Below are 6,317 nucleotides of genomic sequence, written 5' to 3' on the forward strand. Positions count from 1 at the left end.
GGAGAGAGTTAAAAGTCTGGAACAATTGGTGGGGGTGATGGGCATGGGCGTCGATGAGGGAAGAAAAATAGTTTTGCCTGGCAAGGAGAGGGCAGAGTAAAGGCAGAAAAAGGTAAATTTAAAGTGAATAGGGTTGGCTTGGTGTTTAGACTTTAGCCAGCAGCACTCAGCAGCTCGAGCATAAGAACGAAGGAGGCAGAAGAGCCAGAGATCCAGGGCTGCAGGTTAGTGGAGCGAGAGCAGTGGAGGGAAAAGGGAGTGAGCGAGTTGAGTTGAGTAGACAGGGTGGAGTTGAGAGCAGTGATCAGATCATTGAGACTGAGAAGACAGAATAGAGAGGCAAGGTGGGCTGTCAGGCTTTGGGAGAGATGGATGGGGTCAAGAGAGTGGAGGTCTCTGTGGGGGAGTAATACAGATTTGCAGTGGGAGGGAGTGTGAGAGAGAAGGCAGGTGAGAAGGTTATGGTCAGAGAGAGGGATTTCAGAGTTGGTGAAGGTGGAGATAGTACAGTGGTAAGAGATGCTGAGTTCGAGGGTGAGACCAAGTTGGTGAGTGGTTGAGGTGTGGTGGACTAGGAGGTTGGCAGAGCCAAGGAGTGATAGCAGGCAGGTGGCAGAGGAGTCACTGGATAATAATGTCAGCATAAAACACATGCATATCTGCATGGTGAGGAAATCGAGAATCAGTGTCTCAGATCTGCTGTGCTAACTGATTGCAAGTGCCACACTCAGTTAATCAACCCATCAGTGGTACTTACTGAATGCTTACTTTATGTAAAGTGGTGTTGCCTAGTGGAAAGAAACCAAGCCTGGGGGTCAGAGGACCCGGATTCTAATCCCGTCCCAGCCATTTTCCTGCTGTGTGACCTTGGGAAAGTCACAACTTCTCTATGTCTCAATTTCCACATCTGTAAAATGAGGATTCAATAGATGGATTCCCTCCTACTTAGAATGCGAGCCCCACGTGGATTATGGACTGTGCTTGATCTTGTATCTAACTCAGCACCTAATGCAGTGCATGGAACTTAGAAAGAGCATAACAGATGTCACGATAATTATCATTACTTATATTACTGTTATAATTATGATGTTCATTATTATTATGATTTGGTTCAGAAAGCCAGAAGAGTTGGGACCCAGCTGAATCTGACTGGTTGCTATGATGCACCAACACAGGTGGTTTCTGGACACTGGGGACACCCCATCGCCTGCTCATTCCTGACAATGTCAGGATCCTGCTAGTGAAGAGAAAATCACTGGCCTGGTGGGAGATGAGCACATGAAACCCTTCCTTACAAACACCCACCTGGTCACCACACTGGGCCGAGAGAAGCACTCTTCTGGAATCAAATGGCAACACAGTGAGTTTCTCCTTCTTCCTGACTCAATGGTCGGGAAAGGAGAGGCGATCATCTTTTTTTGTGAGCCAAAGGGGTCATGTAGACCTGGAGCAGGAGAGGCCTGGTCAACAAAATCAGTAGGAAACGTGACTGTTAGAAGTGGCCATTCCCCCAAACACTGACAATGACACTACCCTAGCACTCTTACCAGACTAAGGCAGATTTCCCATCCTTCCTTGGTCCCTCTACCCTCTAGCAGATGGGCTGGCTGTACTGAGAGAGCCGCCTGCTTCTGACTGTATCCTCAGTCATTTTCTCCATCATTTTCTTGCCTCCCAGCTGTATATCCAGCACAGGGTTCTCTCTCTCAGATTTGGGGACCTCTCAACAGAGAGCCAGCCCTCTTTCCAGGACACCCATGCCCTCCAGATTTTTGGAAAGTCTCTCCAATTTGTGGTTGAGACAAACCCTTTCTCACTTCTCCCCATCCCTCTGCTTCTCCCAGAACTGCAGGGCCACCTCTGCTGGGGCTGGCCACAGGCTGGTAAGGGGAACAGAATGGGTTTCAGGGCCACTGGGCTGGATCTTTTCCTGAAAACAGCAGGTTACTGCTGCCTTTCTCTCTCGACCCCTGATTCAAAGGCAAACTCTGTCCCCCAAACACTTTAACACAGACATATATTCACCAACTCACACACACACACAGACACAAACGACACCAACATACACACACACACACACACACATATATGCCCAAGACTCTGGCAAGACTATTACAGTCTCATTTCAACTCCAACCAGAAACAATCTAGTTCCTCAACAGTTCACTGGACTAAACTATTCCCAAATCTCCATAAGAATGATTTAATTCTTTATGTTCTTAATACTTGCATTTAGGCTTTCAATAGATTCAAACAGTCATTCAGGCTGCTGTTTTATCTTAATCCACTTCTCCATCTTTCCTTCTCACCTCTTTACCCTGGGCTCCAGCAGGAATGGGTTATCTTCACTAATTTTCCTGAATCCAGTTCCTTCCAAGTCCTTGTTGCCTACATCTTCTCTTGAATCCTCAGTGAGTATCAGTTTTAAATGATTCTGATTTCTGCCATAGATCTGCTCCTGCATATTATAACATCCTAGGGCCATGATGCCATCTCCCTAAAAAAGACTTCCTCTATCCTTTTCTTTGAACTCAAATTGGGTTAATTTAATTTTAACAAATTGTTGGCAATCTGGTCTTACCACAGCCTGGTCATCCCGCCTCTGTTCTTCATCATCTTGTAGCCCTCTGATTTCATTTCCAGATTTGCTGAAAGGCTCATCCTGATGACTGGTGACACTTCAACTGCTTAAAGTGTGATTTCACAAATTAATATTGCCTTCTAGTAGGTAGATCAAGTCTTGGATGTATTCTTTTGATTCTTTTAATAATTTGTGGAAAATGTACTCTCGACCTGTACCAGGAACTACATGACTAATTCAAAGATTTTACTTTGTGACTAAACTCTCTTTTTGTTCTTGGATCTTGTATTGGTGCAGTCTTGCTTTGTTAAATAATTGTGTTCAGTCTAGATTGGTACTTATGATTTTACTTGTGTCTTAGACCATCTTTAAGCTTTCACAAAATGCTCTTTAACTCATGTTTCTTATATAAACTAAAAGTCTGGATGATTTGTTTTGTCATTCATTTTTTTTTTTGTACTGCTGGACAATTAAGCACCCCACCATGTTATGCTGCACCCTTCTCCCAAATAAATTATTCCAAAATTAACTCTTAATAGACATGTTAATGTTTAGGTTTTTATTGTAAGACACTGTACTCTTCCGAGCAGTTCCAAGCACAATGATCTCCACATAATGTCTTGTCTCATGCTGTCGAGTAGTCTGGACCCATAGCGACTTCACAGACAGGTCTCTTCCAGAAAGCCCCACTCTCCATCTGCAATTCTGGTAGGTATATCCATAGAGGTTTCTTGGTAAAAATATGGAAGTCGTATACATAGCCTTACCTGCAGTACACTAGAGTTTCTGCCCTCAAATCTCACTCATGCAGCTGCTGCCCAGCACGGGTGAGTATTGACTTGTAGCAGATTGCCTTCCACTCATTAGCCACTGCCCAAGCTAGGAATAGAATGGATTTGCCGCTGCTTGACTCTCCCTCTCATAGCAGATACTGGTAGAGTAGTGGAAATTCTCCAGGTGTGATAATAATGATGGCATTTGTTAAACTCTTACTGTGTGCCAAACACTGTTCTAACCACTAGGGTGGATCCAACATAATCAGGTTGTCCCACTTGGGGCTCACAGTCTTAATCCCCATTTTATGGATGACATAATTGGGGCAGAGAGAAGTTAAGTGACTTGACCAAGGTCAAAAAACAGACAAGCAGCAGAGCCGGGATCAGAACCCACGTCCTCTGACTCCAAAGCCCAAGCTCTTTCCACTTAAACCACGCTGCTTCTCCAATCATGAGAGGAATGCATATAATATATACTCATAAATACCATGGATAGATTGATTTGATTGATTATGTGGTCTAAAAGAGAAGGTGCATGCTTCATGTAAATAATGTCTTAACTCTTGTTCAGCTTCACCTTTCTCCACTGCACTCTATCACACCTCTATGTCATCCCGTGTCTCGGCTTGCCAGTATTCCCCACTACAAATGTCCTCTTTAATTTCTTAATTGGCTGGATTTCTAAATCAATTAATTTCCCCAAATTTCTTCCCAAATTTCCACTCACTCTTGAGATGTCTCCTTACATCTAGCAAATGCACCAGTTAATTTGTCTTTTTAAAGTAACTTTTTCTTACATTGTAGGCTGCCCTGCACCTCTCACAAATTCCTTGGGGTCTCTCTTATTTCCCACTTGTGCCACCCCTCGGGTTGCCTCCTTGAATGAATGGTAAAACCAATCAATCCATACATCACAGGTATTTATTGATTGTTTATTTAGTGCAGGGAACTGAACTAAGCACTGGGGAGAGGAGAATGCAGAAGTCTAGCGTGAGAGAGTGAATTCTGCCCCAGGGTCCAGAGGTCTGTGGACTGCTGGTAAATTAAGGGTCTCTATCTACGTGTCCACACAGACACTCCCTGGCAGTTTAGTTTTGGTCGAGGATAATTTGATAATGTTATGAGACATGATAATCAGGTTGGACACAGTCCGTGTCCCACGTGGGCCTCATGAACTCAACCCCATTTTACACGAGGTAATTGAGGCACAGAAAATTGAAGTGACTTTCCAAGGGTCTCACAGCCAACAAGTGGTGGCGCTGGGATTAGAACCCAGGTCCTCAGACTCCCAAGCCAGTACTTCTTCCACTTGGCCACACTGCTTCTATCCTTATAGTCCCTCCCTAGGTTGGAGCAATCACCTTACGGGTACACAAATGTGGGATCGTTCTGTGCCCTCAGCAGCTCTGGGTACAATGTCCCCTATTTTTCTGAGGATACTAAGGGACAGACTCCAGGAGTTAATCCCCCCACTTGAGCTAAGGTCTCTTAGAGGCCTCTGAATTTCTTTGCTTTGCTTTTCAATTGCCCCTTCTCTCCTTTGTCTGTTCCTGTAACTGCGGTGACATCAGCTCTACGACCATGTTCAACTGACCTATGACTGCCTGCTGGGCCTATTTAACCTCCTGGAGGCTTTATTGTCTTCAATTAAGGCTGTGATGTCAGTCAGTCATATTTATTGAGCATCTATTGTGTGCAGAACACTATACTAAGCACTTGGGAGAGAACAATAGAACATTATGCCAGACACATTCCCTGCCCACAGTGAGTTTAGAGACAAGAGGCATAGACAGACATCAATATAAATGAATAAATTATATATGCATACTTGAGGGCTGTGGGGCTGGGAGGGGGATGAAGGAAGAAAGTCAGGTCAAGCAGAAGGTAGAGGAAGAAGAGGAAAAAAGGGCTTAGTCAGGGAAGGCCTCTTGGAGGAGATGTGCCTTCGATAAAGCCTTGAAGGGGGAGGAGTGTAACCGTCTGCTACATTGGAGGATGGAGGGGATTCCAGGATGGAGGAAGGACGTAGGGGAGAGGTCTATGGCAAGATAGATGAGACTCAGGTACAGTGAGAGAGTTAGCATTAGAGGAGGGGAGTGTGGGGGCTGGGTTGAACTGGAAGAGTAGCCTGGTGCAGCAGGAAGGCAGCAAGGTGATTGAATGCTTCAACACCAATGGTGAGGAGTTTCTTCTTAGTGTGGAGGAGTGGAGAAATGTCCTGAACATTTTTGTAGAAAAATGATCTGGTCAGTAGAGTGAAGTATGGAATGAGTAAGGGAGAGACAGGAAGCCGGGAGGTCAGCAAAGAGACTGATGCAGTAACCAAGACAGGATAAGATAAGTGGTTGTAGTAAGATGGTAACAGTTTGGGTGGAGAGGAAAGGACAGAATTTAGGGGTGTCATGAAGGTGGAACTGACAGAACATTGTGATGGATGGAATATGTGGGTTAAATGAGAGGGAGGAGTCAAGGATAGGGCCATGGTAACGGGCTTGTGAGACAGGAATGGTGGTGGTGCTGTCTATGGTGATGTGAAAGTCAGGAGGAGGACAGGGTTTGGGTGGGAAGATGAGGACGTCTGTTTGGGCATGTGGAGTGTGAGGATATCCAAGTAGAGAGATCTTGAAGGCAAGTGGAGACGTATGACTGCAGAGAGGGAGAGAGATGGTAGCCGGAGATCTAGATTTGAGTATCATCAGCATAGAGTTGGTAGTTGAAGCCATGGGAGCAAATGAGTTCTCCAAGGGAATGGGTGGAGATGGAGTATAGAAGGGGATCCAGAACTAAACCCTGAGAGAAATCCACAGTCAAGGGTGGGAAGGAGAGGAGGAGCCAGTAAAAGAGCATGAGAATGAGCAGCCAGGAAGATGGGGGATAACTAGGTTCATGCGCATGACCTCCTTGTCCTCCAAGAGGACCCTTATCTCTTCCAGTAATGCTTGAAATAGAATGAGCCCTTTT

This window comes from Ornithorhynchus anatinus, chromosome 8 (genome assembly GCF_004115215.2).
Source record: "Ornithorhynchus anatinus isolate Pmale09 chromosome 8, mOrnAna1.pri.v4, whole genome shotgun sequence".
NCBI classification, from domain to species: Eukaryota; Metazoa; Chordata; class Mammalia; order Monotremata; family Ornithorhynchidae; genus Ornithorhynchus; species Ornithorhynchus anatinus.